General features: G+C 39.8%; 1 long non-coding RNA gene across 1 annotated transcript in view; it reads right to left on the bottom strand.

The window, feature by feature from the left end:
* Positions 1–19,949, bottom strand: part of LOC136855726 (uncharacterized) — a 127,375-nt gene that overhangs the window by 93,422 nt on the left and 14,004 nt on the right. The window contains exon 2 of the long non-coding RNA XR_010858112.1: positions 512–588. This is a non-coding gene — a long non-coding RNA (uncharacterized lncRNA). The remainder of the gene's footprint in view (positions 1–511; positions 589–19,949) is intronic.

Here is a 19,949-nt window from a genome sequence, read left to right on the forward strand (position 1 = left end):
GATGAATATACAAATAAAGACAAAATCCAAAAAGGAAAGAGAAACAATGGAGTACTGCAAGGCCTTTCGACTTCTTGTCCTTTACTTAGCAGAGTTTCCTTTACATATATATATATATATATATATATATATATATATATATATATATATATATATATATATATATATATATATATATCCCACAACGCAAGACAAAACATCCCTTCAGACTGGTTTTGAAAAATCGCTACAACTTCCAAACCAAGCCACATTAAAACCAGAAGCGAAGCGTGATACCACTTAAAGAAAAACACCAACACCTACGCCATGTGAAATATTAGCAAAACCGCGTGAAAGAGACTGAGAATCTCAACTGGCAGGCCGAGACTGAGAATAAGAAGCGGCAACAGACACCAATTGCGTCATAAAATAAATCTATACCGTTTTGGGTGACGCGAGGAAACGACTGGCAATGCAAAGTTACCTCTAAACATTCCCAAAACTTTCTTGTTAGGTGTTAAAATGATCTTACCTCTTTGGCGAGTTTGGCGGCAATGATGTGTGCTTGGAGTTCAGAGCATACCGGAGGCAAGTTCGAATCCCTTGGAGCTGAAACATATTTTCGCGTTTAATATCATGTTACATTAATATATATATGTATGTATATATATATATATATATATATATATATATATATATATATATATATATATATATATATATATGTGTGTGTATATATATATGACCATTATAAAGAAATATGGAACCATTGTCATCGCAATTTTCACTTGTTTATGTGCATCCGTATATAAATTTATCATCCAAATTGGTCAAGTACATCAATAAACAACAAATTACATAAATAACATCATACCAGCACAACATTTATGCTCATCAAAGACCTATTTAGTTTTCCATAAGCACAGTACTTTATACATGCAAGCATGAAGGTACATACATAATTATCTATTATATAATACAACCCTACATACACATAAGAGTCCACCATTCCGCTTTGGTCAAGAAAATTACACAAAGCTAATGTACCAACTCTGTAATTAGTAAAGTATACTATTCTCGACTGTACATATCCACGTGACTGAAGGGAAATAAGCATCAGTAATTTTTTTTAAACGCTGTGGTTAAAATTCGCTTTCGACTGTCGTGGGACATGATGGCTAGGGCAAGAATCTCCGCTTTTGACCGCCAAAGGTTTACCAAGCCCCACCGCCCCACCCTGGCCCGCCCACAGCGTCGCCACTGCTCTGGTGAAAAGAGGTCATAGTTCAAGGACAGCCGCGGCCTCGGTAGCAAAATAACCGAAACCGTCCGGAGTGATAAAGACCCCATTCAAAGCGACAAAAACACTGTAATCTGAACGCGATGAATGGATTGTCGAACGGCTCTGAACACAAAAAACTCTGACCGTCGGCTCCAAGACCGACCTTCGTTCCCTTCGAGCATTCATTCCATCCTTCGCCGTCAGAAGAAAAAGCGGGACTTATTAACCGCCCGCAATGCTTACTATCACCATTCGATCCCGTTCTGACTCCCATACGCAAGGTAAAAATAGTCAAAAATGCGCCAACGTTTCTTCGGCGCAATCGAGTTTTCTGTACAGCGTGTAATGCTGTATGAAACTCTCAGCCACGGGCCGGTGCTGGCATGTTTTGTTGGCATTTATAGCGGTGCCAGACGCACGATCATGGCTAACTTTAACCTTAAGTCAAGCAAAAACTACTGAGGCTAGAGGGCTGCAATTTGGTATGTCTGATGATTGGAGGGTGGATGATCAACATCCCAATTTACAGCCCTCTAGCCTCAGTAGTTTTCAAGATCTGAGGGCGGACAGAAAAAGTGCGGATGGACAGACAAATAGCCATCTCTATATATTGTTTTCTTTTACAGAAAACTAAGATATGGTAGATTAACATTACTTGGAAGAAAATGATGACTTGCCACCCTAAGGAGTTCTCCACCCTTACCGAGCTCCTATTGCTGCCTTTCTTGCTATCTGGAATTTTACTTTACATTCCCTAATTCTTCTTTCATGTAAAGGCAATACACATTCTAACGTATGGTACTTCCTCGTTGGATGGGTCGGTATAGTTCTCGGCTAGCACTCTGCTGGGCCCGAGCTCGAGTCTCCGGCCGGCCAATGAAGAATTAGAGGAATTTATTTCTGGTGACAGAAATTCATTTCTCGTTATAATGTGGTTCGGATTCCACAACAAGCCGTGGGTCCCGTTGCTAGGTAACCAATTGGTTCTCAGCCACGTAAAATAAATCTAAGATATACTCAAGTTTTCTCACATATGGTGGCGTCTACAGTAAAAGGTAGCATTAAATCATGCAAGCGTAAGACTTCCCTTTCACCGGTGGATTGGAATGGAATACAGAGTTTAGGCCAAAGGCCAAGCACTGGGACCTATGAGGTCATTGGGCGCTGGAAAGGAGAATGTGAGAAGGTATGTCTGAAAGGTGTAACAGGAGGAAAACCTCAAAGCAGTTGCACTATGAAATCATTGTTAGAAGAGGGTGGATAGTAAGATGAAAGATAATATGAATGGAGGTACAGTAAAAGGAATGAAAGGGGTTGCAGCTAGGGGATGAAGGGACGCTGCAAAGAACCTTTAGTTACGGCACTACCCCCTTACGGGAATCATGTTTAATGTTACATTTCACTTAATTCTACTGAAGGCCTCTTGGATTTGGTAACAGTCGCTGGCATCCATCTCAGAGTACTCATTTTGATATGGATTTGGTAACAGTCGCTGATATCCATCTCAGAGTACTCATTCTGATAGAGTTTATCGATTCAGTAATTAGTAACAGATCATCCATCCGATAAGAAAATGTGAGACGTAGTAATTCGCAAGTGCTTTGACGCCATACTACGAATTCCTTCCATTATCTTAAGCTGAATTTGCTTCTCAGTGTCAACGGTTCTAGCAGGCGTCTATTATGGTTATTTGCTCCGATAAATATGCCAAAGACTAACAGCTCCTATCCTATCTGAAGGCCATTTAATAACAGGAGAAGAAGAAGAAGAAGAAGAAGAAGAAGAAGAAGAAGAGAAGGAGACAGACAGATAAGAGGTCCGCATACATAAATGAAACCCTGTCTCGAACCAGTTACTGTACATATAAGGCACCACCGTTGTATATCTTTCAGTCCACCGCGTTACTGCTTGAATCAGTATAGGACGACCTCGGCGCCTCAGAGTCAGAGAAGGGGTCTTCTGTTAGAGAAATGAAAGGAAATTCCACAGCCTCAGTTCCTTTCTGTTTTATGGGGTAAATTGAAACTTTTTTACTACTGCGGTATGTGGTTTATCTGTGTTGGGGTATGTCATGAATCCAATGCCACCCTTTCTCTCTCTCTCTCTCTCTCTCTCTCTCTCTCTCTCTCTCTCTCATTTGTGCATTCTTGAATTAATGTTTCCAATTATACATCCACACACACGAGCATATATATAAATATATTGTCTGACTACTTTTAATTCTTAGAGCTACTAAAATATTAGACCACGTCTAAATGGTTCCAACCACAAGCTTGTTACATTTTCTGTGCCTCATTCACACGTTCTTAAGTTGCTCTCCATCCATGATAACTGATGTGTTGACCATGATAACCCAAGAATCGAATTGAATATAGAATTTAGGCCAAAGGCCAAGCACTGGGACCAATGAGGTCATTCAGCGCTGAAACGGAAATTGACAGTAAAAGGTCTGAAAGGTGTAACAGGAAGAAAACCTCGCAGTTGCACCATGAATCAATTGTTAGGAGAGGGTATAAATTAAGATGGAAGAAAGAGAATATGAAAGGAAGTAAAGTAAAAGGAACGAAAGGGGTTGCAGCTAGGGCCCGAAGGGACGCTGCAAAGAACCTTAAGGAATGCCTGCAGAGCACCGCATGAGGTGCACTGACTGCACTAATCCAACCCCCACCCCCACCCCTGCGGGGACAGGTTTTGAGTTAGCGTAAGTATGGTTAGAGCTTTTCGAAGTAATTTTGTTCAATATTTTTACAAATTGCAATATATTTATAAATGCATTTGCATCAATTAAAGTTAGCTCTTAAATCTTAATATGTTAATTAACTTTCTATAAGATTTGCTGATTTTATATATTATATATTCATTATCGTTTTTTTTATTATTATTTCCCCTACTATATTCCAAGGATTCTAATATCCTGCCTATGTCCGGTGATAGAGAGTTAAGTATACCTTAGTTTAACCAGATCACTGAGGAGCTGATTAACAGCTCTCCTAGAGAGGGCTGGCCCGAAGGATTAGATTTATTTTACGTGACTAAGAACCAGTTGGTTACCTAGCAACGGGACCTACAGCTTATTGTGGAATCCGAACCACATTACGACGAGAAATGAATTTCTATCACCAGAATTAAGTTCCTCTAATTCTTCATTGGCCGGCCTAGCAGAGTGCTAGCCGAGAACTCTACCGACTCGTCCAACGAGGAACATGCACATACACATATATGTATACATATAAATATATTATATACATGTATATGCATGCACGTATGTATGCATATATATATATATATATATATATATATATATATATATATATATATATATAAATTTATATTACATACATACATACATATGGGTGTGTGTGTGTGTGTGCGTGTTAGTCCCTAGCCCTAAGGTGACTTTACCTCTTGTGTCAATCTTTTATAAAGCCTATAAACATCCTGTCCTCGCTTCTCGTGCATAAAAAGCAGAAGACGAGAGAGAGAGAGAGAGAGAGAGAGAGAGAGAGAGAGAGAGAGAGAGAGAGAGAGAGCAGCACTGCATTTATGCTCGTGAGTCCGCAGCACGGAAGAGCATTCACCTGCGAATTGAACAGCGACCTGTTCTGTAAGAGGCGATTCTCTGCATTCTCGTTCCCGCGTCGCGTCCAGAGAAAGTTGTAGTGAGCAGTCCAGGCACGACTGTTGAAATGCAGAATATCTGCATACGACAACCAAACAAACAAAAGATGCCGAGAAGCGCACAAGCAGCTTTCTAAAAGATGCAGTCAACGGGATTCAAAAATAAAACGGGTTGAAAAATGCGCCGAAGTGTTCCGCACAATCGAGCTTTCTGTGCATCGTATAATCAAGGCCACCGAAAATCGATCTATCTTTCGGTGGTCTCGGCATAATGCTGTTTGAGCCGCGGCCCACGAAACTTTAACCACGGGCCGGTGGTGGCCTTTCCTATATCGTTGCCAGAAGCACGATTATGGCTAACTTTAACCTTAAATAAAATAAAAACTACTGAGGCTAGAGGGCTGCAATTTAGTACGTTTGATGACTGGAGGGTGGATGATCAACATACCAATTTCCAGCTTTCTGGCCTCAGTGGTTTTTAAGATCTGAGGACGGACAGAAAAAGTGCGGACGGAAAGACAAAGCCGGCACAATAGTTGTCTTTTCAGAAAACTAAAAATAAGATTATTTCCATAGCTGTAATTCCTCGCGGCCATTTAAAAGCTGAACGGCTATCGACACTGACGACTAATATGAAGAATCCACGAATCCACATAAAAGCAATTACTATTATTACAAAAACAAGAAGAAGCATATCTTCATTCTTTGTTTATGTGACGCCGGTGAATGTAGTCGTTAGATCTCCCCGAGATACGTGCCTTGAATTCGCATGTTACATGGCCCAGAGAGAGAGAGAGAGAGAGAGAGAGTAAAAGTCATCAAATGTAAAATGAGACTTCGCAAAATGCGTATCATTGTGTCATGTTTATAGATGCAGGTATTGTGTTTTCGTATTTCAGTAAACTATAAAGCTCGCGAAATTTATCTGCGCATTTCGGCCTCTCGCGAAACCCCTACCCGCGCTGTTTAGACAACCAACGTATTGAATTGGAATAGCCTATGGCATGCATTTAGCGCGATGGAGTTATTACAATTATTATCCTGACACTATGCTTAACTTTAATGGCCAACTCATTCATCTAGGAGAGTTTGTCCAGGTTCAATTCTCGGTTCTGAGCTGATGGGGTAGATCTTGCCAGGGCAGCTTCAACAGAATTTGGGTTAAATGACACGGCACCGATCAAGTGCTAGAACTAATTACTGGAAAGTCTCACCTGACTACAAACGCTAAATGGCTACGCAATGTGTAATCAAGTTGCAGAGGTAAAAAAAAAAAAAAAAAAAAAAAAAATATATATATATATATATATATATATATATATATATATATATATATATATATATATATATATATATATATTATATATATATAGTAAAAACTGCGTCGAAGTTTCTTCGGCACAAGCGAGTTTTCTGTACAGCGTGTAATGCTGCATGAAACTCTCAGCCATGGCCCGGTGGTGGCCTGAGTTGTTGGCACCTATAGCGGTGCCGGACGCACGATCGTGGCTAACTTTAACCTTAAATAAAATCAAAACTACTGAGGATACAGGGCTGCGATTTGGTATGTTTGATGATTGGAGGGTGGATGATCAACATACCAATTTGCAGCCCTCTAGCCTCAGCATCTCAATTCTATTAGGCCCTTTTGTCTCTTGTTTTAAATTGTCTTATTTTCTTGGAAAAAACAAGTAAAGAAATCAAAATAAAGTCTTCGTTCCCAGACAGATGAGAATGCAAATACTGGAAGTATGGAAATTGAAATAATTTTTGCATGACCTGACATTTCCTCACCTGTCGTATTTCCACGTTCATGAACCGCCATTTTCATTCAAAAATATCACATGAGTATTCCCATTCTACATGTTTGCTTGCATTAACTCTGAAGGAACGTCAGTGGTGAGGAATGAAGAAAATAAATTGGAGAAATATTAAAATGTCACGTATTGTGACCTTAAATATTATTTTCTTCATAGAAAATCTTGTGTTAGTATTCTGCAGGCATTCATGACGCGGAGATTATATATTCATATATAATATATAATATACAAATATATATATGCATATATATATATATATATATATATATATATATATATATATATATATATTTATATATATTATGTAAGTGTATATATATATGTAAATATATGTATATAAAAATATATAGATATAGATATATATATGCATCCATGCCAAGAAAATATTACGGCTCAGTAACCAGATAAGACTAAGTGGTGGGAAACAGCACAAGTTTTCTGTAAAATGTATGATGCTGTTTGAGCCGTGGCCCATGAAACTTCAACCACGGCCTGGTGGTGGCCTATCCTATATCGTTGCCAGTTGCACCATTATGGCTAACTTTAACCTTAAATAAAATAAAAACTACTGAGGCTGGAGGGCTGCGATTTGGTATGTTTGATGATTGGAGGGTGGATGATCAACATACCAATTTGCAGCCCTCTAGCCTCAGTAGCTTTAAAGATATGAGTGAGGACAGAAAAAGTGCGGACGGACAGACAAAGCCGGCACAACAGTCATCTTTCACAGAAAACTAAAAAAAAAAGGAAATTAGAAACACTGCCGCGCTGAGGCTGTACATAACACCCCGCTATCTTCAAACGGTACTCAAGGGTACACACGTCAAAGAAGGCCAGTCCGTTCGTACCTAAAGACTCGAAAGATATGAGGCGGTATTTCGCCCAAAAATTCATTTCACGGACTTTTCCTGGGAAACCATTTCTTCCGCCTCCCTTCAGAAATCCCCCTATTTTTGCGGGGTTCATAGGGTACGACCCCATTCGTCCGGCCGGAACTTCCGCCAGGGATTTTCTGCCTGGTAATCAGTGTCTAATTTGGTTTCTTTAGTGGAGCTTGAGAGAGAGAGAGAGAGAGAGAGAGAGAGAGAGAGAGAGAGAGAGAGAGAGAGAGAGAGAGAGATGGGATGAGGGCGCTAAGGTGGGGGGTAGCTTTGAGAAGTTTATGTCTTTCCGATCATAATTCTAGTGGAAGGAAGCTACTGATTCCCACTTGATCTGATCATTAATCTGATTTCAGCACCTAGATACAATTTCCTTTCCTCTATGAATGAAAACATTCTTGCTAGTTGTTGAACACTGGAAGCATCGTAAATGTGCTTCAAAAGTGTTTTGGAAATGGAATATATGGAGTTTAGACCAGAGGCCAAGCACTGGCACCTATGAGGTCATTCAGCACCGGAAAGGAAATTGAGAGAGTAGGTAGGTCTGAAAGGTGTAACAGGAGGTAAACCTCAAAGTAGTTGCACTATGAAATAATTGTCAGGAGAGTGGATAGCAAGAAGGAAGAAAGATAATGTGAATGAAGGTTCAGGAAAGTCAAAGGTGTTTTATCCAGAGCATGTAACTGCTTATAGCCTGTTCATGTTGGCGTATGATTCTGACAACATTCTTGAGATTCGAGCATTGAAAAGAAAGACAGAATACTCTCTCTCTTTAAATCTTTCTTTTCCTCGAGACTTAACACCGGCTTTCACCAGTGAGTTTAATGCGTCCATTTTACTTTCTAAATCATCGAAATTATGTTGTTCCAAGCAGAGAAGCTTGTTAACGGTACTTCTTTTTTTCTTTCATGTTCCGCATCTTTTATATCAGTAAAAAAATTATATTTACTACAGTTTACTCCTTCTTACAATTTTATTCGTCCGTTTTCTTCTAGATCCTTCAGTTGCCATGTCATCCTCAATATTCAGTGCTCTTTTATTTTTCAAGACACCGCAACAGATAACTCCGAACTTGACTTGATAACGAAGAATTATGAAAGCCTTGGCGTCACACTGGAATGCATTGCGCTGACGTTAATGAAAACGTGAATTTCAGTGAACTTTTACAACAGAGTTCTGACAAAATTCCATACCATTTCAACATCCTGGGAAATTATTTTAAAAACTTAGCTGCTCTGTTAATGAAAGTGAAACTGGAACAGACTAGCTCAAACCTTTTGCTTGTCGGCGCGAGCTGGAACCCGGTGCTTCCTGTCCCCCCTACCCTCCCGATCCCCTAACACCTCGCCCCACCCGGGGCGGACAAACAGGCTTGCACGAGGAGGGTTGATGCCTCCCCTACACTCCCGTTCCCCTATCCACCTAGCCCCCACCCGGAGTGGACAAACAGGTTTGCAGGAGGGTGGATGTCTCCCCTAGCCTACCCTCCTGTTCCCCTACCTACCACGCACCCACCTCGGGCGGACAAACAGGTTTAAACAGGTTTGCAAGAGGGTGGATGTCTCCCCTACCCTCCCGTTCCTCTACCTAACCCGCGCCACCCGGAGTGGACAAACCATTTTGCAGGGGGTGGGTGGCTGTGTCATGTTTCCCCTGCTGTCACCCGGGGGAAGACAAACAAGATCCACTCGGATTTCATTATTATAGATTTTCAAAAAGTAACTCCTAAATAAGTTAGCAAAGACCAAAACTGCAACGCGCTAATTAAACCCTGTGTGGCTGTTACACAATTATCATCTATTTGAGCCACAGGTTCCTTGATGATACTACATTTTTTGGATATTTTTTATCCTATCATGCAGCAAAGCTTTGTTGGACAGAACAGACAAGTTTGCGAGACGTATAGCACCCAACACGACGTGAATGATTCCTCTGCAACTGGCCACAGAATCATTTCTTGATACAGAATGGAATGTAGAGTTTGGGCCAAGGGCCAAGCACTGGCACCTATGAGGTCATTCAGCGCTGAAATGGAAACTGACAGTAAAGGTTAGAAAGGTGTAACAGGAGGAAAACCTCAAAGCAGTTGCACTATGAATCAATTGTTAGGAGAGGGAGGAGAGTAAGATGGAAGAGAACATGAAAGGAGGTCCAGTAAAAGGAATGAAAGGGGTTGCAGCTAGGGGCCTAAGGAAGGCACGCTGCAAAGAACCTTAAGTAATGCCTACTGTGCACCACATGAGGTGCACTGACTGCACTGCCCACCTACGGGATGGGGGAAGAATTTATATAATGAACCTCATCCCTTCCTGTGAAGGCCCAGCTTGGCTTTATCACATTCCACTATTCTAACTTTGAATCTTAGTACTTCAACACTGTGCACGGGCCTTTTAGCCCATGCGTTATTCACCTTGGAAGGCTTCCGTAACGAAACATGGTTCCTTACCGCAAAGGTACCTCAAATCACATCATTATTATGATTCTACTTAATCTGCTGCATTGCAGTGCTTTCTGATGATACATAACCTTAGAGCCAGGCTTCGTGTAACGTCATTCTGGCGAGCAGTTGGATTATAAAATGCTGCATTCAAAACCCCCCCTCAACCACTAGCGGATCCAGGGGTGGGGGCACTGGGCACGTGCCCCCCCCCATCAAAAATAATGACAAAATAATAATATTGAAGATTTAGATCAAAACATAAATGAGAAATATAAAAACGGGGGGAAAATCTAATACAGAATTAATAAAATTTTGAGAAAAAAATAATTATATATGTATATATACACATATATTGTATGTGTATGTATATGAAAATTGGTGGCGGCCCCCCCCTGAAATTTTTCTAGATCCACTAGTGCAATCAACTGAAATTTTCAAAACCCAAAGGTCTTTCACGCTGTACTCTTTCATAAAGCAATCTTTGACCGAAAGTCTTCAAGGTCACTGGAGATATATTTAAAGATTCTAACCCTAGATAAATTAGATAGGCGAGCAAAGCTGATTCTGTTACAGTAGTATCAATCTCTAGATCAGTGGTTTCGAACGTGGGACGTACACCCCCACTAGGGGGGGGGAATTTGATTTTTAAGGGGGCCCCGTTCGAGAAGGCTTAAACCAAGTTAATCGCCTTTTAGGCTTCCTCCAAGTGAATATAAGAATTATATTTCACCACAGGGGGCATCAGGATTTTAAGAGGTGAATTTAGGTGGGGCACAGCAAAGAACCTGAAGTAATGCGTACAGTGCTCCTCTCGTTTACTTCTTACCAGTTGGCCTGTTAACTTAGAGCTACCCCAAAACTGCCCAGTCATGATGAGGACAAGTCCACCAGAGACCAGGACCAGTTATACAGTTCCAATACCCGGAAATAAAATACCTTCTACCACTGTGGTTCCCAACTTTTTTTGGGGGGGGCGGGGGCGATGCCCCACCTAATCACCTCTTAAAATCCTGATGCTCCCTATGGTGATATATAATTCTTGTATTTAAACATTCTCGAATTGCCCCCTTTAAAAATCAAATTACCCCCCTGGTGGGGGTGTACGCCCCCAAGTTGGGAACCACTGCCTAACACTAATCATTCCATCTTTTATTATTGGTATCTTGTGCTATGCTCGTCCATCAGCATTCTGTGACTTCCAGGAGTATTTCCAGACAAAAGACTAATTACAAGATACGCAATTACATCGTATTCTTTCTTTTGCAGGTTACTTAATCACACAGATAGACACAGAGATTGCCAAACCAGTTATACAGTACTGCAGTAGCAGCAGCAGCAGCAGCAGTGATGTTTGTTATATTTAGCTCTGTCGCTTTCCTTTCTTATAGACTGAGATGTGGTAGCTTTGAACATCACTTAAAGATTTACGAGATTAGAGATATTTCTTGATAAAATTGGAATTTACCTCAGTCTCTATATTACTGTTCGGGATATCAGCGGAAGTAGTACGTGTGTGTGTGTGTGTGTGTGTGTGAGAGAGAGAGAGAGAGAGAGAGAGAGAGAGAGAATCATGAACTGAAATAGTATTGTAGATGAAATCACTGTCTATAAAAGCAGAATGTGAGGCACACTCAAATTCATTATTATGAACTGGAAGAAATTCCTTTATTGCACTTTCAGCCAAGCACAGATGATTTTTTTTTTTAATTCTCTGAATTCAGAATCCTTATAAATACAGCTTTTCACGGAAATCGAGGGACCGAAAAGTTCCCCCAGAGGCTGCGCATAGCTTGGGACACGCATGCCTTAGTGAGTCGACGTAAAAGGGTGGTAGTCAATGTTGTGGGAAATTTCCCCCTTGATCGTTGCAACAGGTGTTCTTTCCAGTTCTTTGTCGCTTTCACTACTTTTTTTAGGCGAGGTCTCTTTCCTCAAACCGATAATCTTTCTCTCTCTCTCTCTCTCTCTCTCTCTCTCTCGTTCCAATTCATAACAGCAAATTCAAGTATGACTCACATTTGCTCTTATATACAGCCATCTCATCTACAATATGCTTTCAATTCGTGATCCGCTCTCTCTCGCTCTCTCTCTCTCTCTCTCTCTCTCTCTCTCTCTCTCTCTCTCTCTCTCTCTCTCTCTCTCTCTCGTTCCAATTCATAATAATGAATTTACGTATGCCTCCCATTCGCTCTTGTATACAGTGATTTCATCTCCATTACTCTTTCGATTCGTGATTCTCTCTCTCTCTCTCTCTCTCTCTCTCTCTCTCTCTCTCTCTCTCTCTCTCTCTCTCTCTCTCTCTCTCTCTCTCGTTCCAATTCATAATAATGAGTTTAAGTATGCCTCACATTTGCTCTTATATACAGTGATTTCATCTCCATTACTCTTTCGATTCGTGATTCTCTCTCTCTCTCTCTCTCTCTCTCTCTCTGTGTGTGTGAATTATAGCTTCCCACTGGAGTAACTAGTAGCTTTAAATAGTGCCGAACTATTTGTTTTTATCACAGTAGGAAATTTTCCCTAAAATACTGCATGAGCATCATCTGAGTCAGAAGCAGTCGCTTCACTACTCTTGTAAACAGCAAAAATATCTGAAAACCCTTTTTCAGGAGAGAGGTAGAGACATGTAGATCTCGCAATAAAACAATAACCAACCCCCCCACACCCACCCCAACCTCCCCTGGTCTCTGTGCCTGCATTTTAGGCCAGACGATCAAGGTCAAGGGATTTTACCGGCACCCAAACAAGAGCAATATTGCATCAAAATCAAAACAAGATCTAAAGTACAGTATGTGGTATTGGTACAATAACCTCTGCAGATGCAGGAAAGTTTCGGTACAACACCTTTCTTATTTTTTGTCTTCTATTAAGAGTACTGTGTGAGTAATGTATTAGAAATACCCTTAGGGTCAGCGGTAGCGCCCATTATTTCCAGTACCCAGCAGGATGGATGAGCCGATTTTTTTTCAAATATCCAACGAATGGTGAAGTGAGTGAATTTAGTTTTCTCTTATAGGTTAGTGAATCGCGTCAGCAGTAACCAAAAATGTTACAGAAGGTCTCCTGAACTTGACAGACTCACTAAAATAAATCTAACAGCTGTGAAGGAACTGAAATTAATCTTTTTTTTTTTTTTATTCCAACAGCTGATTTTCAAACCAGAAAATTCAAGTGCTTCCCTCGGGTGCTAATCGACACCAAGTAATGGATTCCAGGAGGGTCTTACTTCTTAGTGTGATGGGTTGGCTCGTGCGTCAAAGTTGAGAAATGTTAGTTTGTATTGATTGATTTTGCTCCTGGGGTTGTAACACTTTGAGCTTATTATTACGTTGCTGATTCATTTATGACGGCTGAGAAAAATAAACTTGTGGATGAAAGAAGCTAAGTCTAGATTAATCCATGCTGTCATATAGGAAATGGAAAATTATATATATATATATATATATATATATATATATATATATATATATATATATATATAATATGCTACCCTATTCATTAAACTATACTTTCTTCCAGTATTACTATGATTTTCTATCTTTCCCCGCACAGAGTTCACTGAAGAGTCGCTGCACCGAAAAAAAAAAAAATTCTTAAATCAAAGTCGTTAGATTCCAGTTATCGAAAATATATCACTGTGTCTACTACTACGCTTCATGAGGTTCCCCCAAAATACTCACCCACCCTCCCTCACTCAACCCATCCCCCCCCCCCCCCCAAACCGTTTGACCCACACCGCGGCCGGTCGAGGAAACAAGAGTCTACCTTCACATGAGGGGGCTTCTTCACAAGTGACCCCTCTCAGGCCTCCTCACAGTCAGGTTGAGCGGGCTGGCTGCCTACCACCCCCCAGCGAGGCGAAGAGAGGCCACGCCCCCCCAACCTGACAATTCCCAGCGACCCTCACTACCCGTCACCCTTATCTTGCCGGGCGGTCGCGCCGACGCCTGTCACTTCGAGCGTCAGTTCAATTCCGTCAATGCGAAAAGGAGATTATTTGACTCTCAACCATCGACAGGACAGAAACTATAGAGAGTAGGATGTAGAACTGAGTACAGAGTTTAGGCCAAGCGCTGGGACCTTATGAAAGCACTCAGCGCTGAGAGGGATTTTGACAGTACGTAGGCCTGAAAGGTGTAACAGGAAGAGAACCTCTCAGTCGCACTATGAATCAAATGTTAGAAGAGGGTGGAAAGTAAGATGGAAGGAAGAGAATATGAAAGGATGTACCGAGGAAACTATATAAATGTCAATGGTATTAGATGTGGCTGCAGTTGCCTTAATCCGGACCATGTAGGCAAAAGTTCAGGAGAGCAAAATAGTCCTCGGAGCTTAGAACGCCTCAGTAAATAGACACATGTAGTTGCATCAGTTCATTGGGAAAAATTGAGAATCCTTATTTCATAACGTCTAATATATCATGAGCAGAATTTTCGAACTGCTCATATTTCGTCATCTCGCCCCGGTGTGTTTTATACTTCTCTCTCTCTCTCTCTCTCTCTCTCTCTCTCTCTCTCTCTCTCTCTCTCTCAGTTGCTGCTGTTCTACTTAGTCTCGCGACATTCTAGTCGTGGATGATAGCCAAAACTAGATTTGCGTAAGTATGAATTGCCGATTCCTCTCACTTAGTCGAGTTAGACTTTTTATCTCTCTCTCTCTCTTTTTTTTTTATTTAGAAAGGGAGAGTGATTTGGAAAGATGCGCGCCTGTACTTCAAGAACATCCTATAGATAGTGGCTTTTCAAAATGCCCTCTCCGTTTGGACAAAGACGCAGTATATGACTAATGCACACCAACGTAGTGAACACATGTCATGACAGGAATATATATATATATATATATATATATATATATATATATATATATATATATATATATATATATATATATATATATACAATACATATATACCGTATACATAGTAATATATATATATATATATATATATATATATATATATATATATATATATATATATATATATATATATATATATATATATATATATATATACAGTACATATGCCTGTATACATAGTAATATATATATATATATATATATATATATATATATATATATATATATATATATATATATATATATATATATATGTGTGTGTGTGTGTGTGTGTGTGTGTGTGTGTGTGACAACTTTCTGAAGCAAAGGAAAATTAATCCAACCAGATGAGTGGATTCCTGTACTGCAGCATGTATATATATATATATATATATATATATATATATATATATATATATATATATATATATATATATATATATATATATATATATATGTATATGTATATATGTGTGTATATATATAAATGTATTCACTTACATAAATACATAAATACAGTATATATATATATATATATATATATATATATATATATATATATATATATATATATATATATATATATAATGCTGAAACAGAGAAAACCGCTCATTTGGTGAATTCATCTTCCTTTGCTTAAGAAAGCTGAGGAAAGTCCTCTGAAAAACAATATCCGTAGTTTTCGAATCCAAACAGCATCACCTGGAAGAGACATGCAACAGCCGACAATAAACAGCCGGAACTGTAACAGACTAAAAGCCGTAAATAGCCAATCATTTCATAGCATGACAAAAGAGAGATCGCTCGGAAAATGTTAAGACTCGGTGTAGCTTGTGTGCGAAGCCACCAGCCTCTTACTGGAGATACGCTCTGAAACTGTTTACAACCTGAAAGACGCGGATCGCTGAAACTCCTGCGTAATACGTCATTCCCTGGGGCTTTTAAAACGTCAAAAAAAAAAAAAAAGTGACGTAACAACTGACGGTTATACGCTGTTACTCAAAGCACCTCGAAATGGCGTAACCGCATCAGCAGAGAACTGAGCCATACACAAGCGAATATTGAGTGTTCGCCGTTAGAGAGAGAGGTTGCGGTCACGAATCTTTCTCTCGCAATGTTTTTCATGTTTCTTCTTTTTCCTTCGCCTTTTTCTGCCGTCGTTCTTTTTTTTTTTTTTTATTATTCGTTTTGCTTTCTCTCTTTCTCCCCGTTAGTGGGTCTGGCATGATCGCAGTTTCCTTAACGCTAAGTGCTTCATTAAAGGTCAAACACACACAATTCTCTTGCAGATGTTACGAGGAGGGAAAGGTTATCGTCGCGTTGTTTCTGTCAAATTGATTGTTTTGCGTAAGGTCTGGTTGCCACATCCTCATCCTCATCCTCCTCCTCCTCCCCCCTCCTCCTCGAGACACGAATCTTTTTTTCTTCTTCTTCTCCATCTTCTACTCACGAACATTGTGACAAGCTGTACAATTGAATTTTAAGCTCTATGCCGGCCTCTCTCTCTCTCTCTCTCTCTCTCTCTCTCTCTCTCTCTCTCTCTCTCTCTCTCTCTCTCTCTCTCTCTCTTCCTACGTTCCATCATCATGACCATTGTACGCATGTGACAATGAGGAGCGTAAAGCGGCTTTGACAGCTGAAATTCGTCGAGTTAATTTTGCATAACTCAAATGCTTATGGAGAAGCAAATCCGCAGTTATGTGTATGTACAAATAAAGATAATCTGTACAGAAAGCTTTCGGGAAACTGTTCGTTATATATATATATATATATATATATATATATATATATATATATATATATATATATATAAACATATACATATACATATTTATACCCATATGTGAGTATATACATATGTTTGTGTGAAAGTGTGTTTGCGTATTTGGGTGTGTGTGTGTGTGTGCGTGCGTGTGTCGTGATGCACAAAAGTAAACTTTTAAGTCAAGTGCTCATACCTGTATGTATCAGTACGTTTCTACAAATAAATAAATTAAATAAATAAATATATATATACATATGTATATATTTCCGCGAAAAATCAATAAGTACTGAAGCACGAAGAGGGTTCTCTTATCATTCAGTCGTAGGGCCAGCAATACATTCTAACCATCCAGCATCTGCGTTTTCCTTTTACTTTTATTATTACCTGTAAAATATATACATACACACACACACACACACACACACACATATATATATATATATATATATATATATATATATATATATATATATATATATATATATATATGCAAGTGTGAACGCTTTGTAGGTCTTCATATACTGTCCACACACAAAGACATAGATTAGGATGGGTGACCACTCAGGCACAATCACACTGTAACTTTCATTAGCCATCTACAACAGCCAAACAAGGACATATCACAAAAAAACATGATTTACCTGGAAGGGAGGTCAAACCGTCTATCCATACATGATATATGGCATTCCAGAACGTCAGGACCCGAAGCGTCCTCTCTTCGCTCTCTCTACTTGACTCGCCAACTGAACTGAACTGAATATAGAATTTTGGCCAAAGACCAAGCACTGGGACCCATGAGGTCATTCAGCGCCGAAACGGAAATTGACAGTAAAAGGTTTGAAGGGTGGAACAGGAGGAAAACCTCAAAGCAAGATGGAAGAGAATATGAAAGGAGGTAGAGTAAACGGAACGAAGGGGGTTGTAGCTAAGGGGCCTAAGGAACGCACACTACAAAGAATCTTCAGTAATGCCTACAGTGCACTGCAGGAGGTGCACTGACGGCACTAACCCCCCCCCCCCGGAGTTTACTTCGTTTTTAATGGAAACTTTCTTCCACGCAGGTGCGTTTCAAAGCGGGTATAATAAGCTTTAATAATGTATTGTTTCGGGTAATTTTCTTAGTCACACGCTCACTATGGTCATGGAGAGACGTCAAACAAGTTCATTAGAGAGAACTGCGGTAATTCTGCCCAAGAAACAAGAGAGAAAACTGAGGGGCGTTGCAATTTTACTTTCCGTGCTGTGCTAATTCTACCGTCAACGGCCGCAGGTCCATCAGATGTGTATCCAACTTGATGTATAATAGATACTAGACTGGACACTAAATGAGAGAGAGAGAGAGAGAGAGAGAGAGAGAGAGAGAGAGAGAGAGAGAGAGAGAGAGAGAGAGAGAGAGTATATATATATATATATGGGACCATCACACACCCGGAAAAAGTTAGTTACGACACTTTCAATTCTTGCGCAATCCCTTGTATCCAAATACGCCCTTGGCCCGCAACAGCAAATTGGAAAAAGTGTGCGATTATTCCTTTCGACTTTTTTTTTTTTATCGCCTTTCTCTCACGTCTCTCAGCTAATCATCAGATAGTTGCCAAATTTTATCGAAGAAATTCAAACTTCACTCCTGCGACAACCTCACTTCATCAAAGTTCCGAGAGCGGAATGTGAGATCCGTGAACACTTGACAATTACCTGGGGATTATTCTTCTCTTATCTCTTATAGGACTTTAAGAGCAAAGCACTGGGATCTATGAGGTTATTCAGCGCTGATGCGGAAACTGGGAGTGGAAAGGTTTTGAAAGGTGTAACAGGAGGAAAACCTCAAAGCAGTTGCACTACGAATCAATTGTTAGCAGAGGGTGGAGGACAAGATGGGAGAAAGATAATATGAACGGAGGTGCAGTAAAAGGAATGAACGGGGTTGCAGCTAGGGGCCGAAGGGACGCCGCAAAGAACCTTTAGTAATGCCTACAGTGCACCTAATGAGGTGTACTGACGGCACTTATCCCCCTACGTGAGGAATTACTTATAACGACCACCAAACCACGAACGATTCACTTCGATGTCTTTCCTCGCATAACATCGAAGAAGAAGAAGCAGCTTCCCTAAAGATCTCGAGAAGATTCCGACGACTTTACAATAGCATCGCTCTAAATCAATGATTCTCAAACTCGACAGACAGTGCCTGGGGGAGCCGCAAGATTGCCATGAATTCTGTCTTGGCTAGATCATCTCAATGAACATTTGTCAAAGAAAAAAAAAAGTCTGTTAAAGAAAAGAAAAAAAGTTTGCAGAAGTCTTCACAAAATTATCATCAGCGTGTCTACTCTAATTATGTTTATCTAATTCTTCTGATATTATGCTCTTTGTTTGTACAGTATATTTCTGCACGTACGGCGTGCTGATTCTGGTTCGAGTATGGATACTAATTTTATTCATTAAGTAAGAAGTTAATTCACGCGATATGGTGTGATGCTGAAGAAGGGGTGCAACGGTAATGATTACATCAGTTAGGGTGCCACCACTAAAAAAAAAAAACGACTGAGAACCACTGCTCTAAATGGAAGTCCCGGACACGACCTCCAAGGACGAACGAGTCTGTTTGTATCTCCCACGCCAATGACGGTTTCTGGTTATTCTCGGCAAGAAGCCACACCCACTGGCTGGATCGCCTTTTGGCGGCCGGAAGGAAAGTAAAAAAGAAAAAAAAAAAAAATTTTATTTTCACGCTTTCAGGTTTGTCTTCTGACGGACGCATTCCGGAAGGTATTACATCGCTACGACTGGAAGAAAGCAGTTCGACCGCATGTCATATGATCGTTAACAAGATGTATTCAGTTTTACGAGGTAAATAAATGCGTGTTAGTTATATTTCTATATGTCTTGTGTTAAGTGTATATATCCACACGCATGCCTTTCGCCAAAAATACTCTATATATGTATGTCTGTGTCCATATATATATATATATATATATATATATATATATATATATATATATATATATATATATATATATATATATATATATATATATATGTATATAGAAACTGCTAAGTAAAGGACAAGAAGTCGAAAAGCCTTGCAGTACTCCATTGTTTCTCTTTCCTTCGTGGAATTTGTCTCTATTTATATTCATCACGCTCCATATTTTCGTGATTCAGTTATACATGTATGTATATACACACAATATACATGTATGTATATACACACATACTGATTACAACACACATATATAATATATATATATATTTAATTATATATATTTATATATGGTGTTTGGTCCTCGGTTCGCTCCCGTCCGGGCCGCCTACCAGTCAACCTAGC

The sequence above is a fragment of the Macrobrachium rosenbergii genome, chromosome 32 (assembly GCF_040412425.1).
Source record: "Macrobrachium rosenbergii isolate ZJJX-2024 chromosome 32, ASM4041242v1, whole genome shotgun sequence".
In the NCBI taxonomy this organism is placed as follows: Eukaryota; Metazoa; Arthropoda; class Malacostraca; order Decapoda; family Palaemonidae; genus Macrobrachium; species Macrobrachium rosenbergii.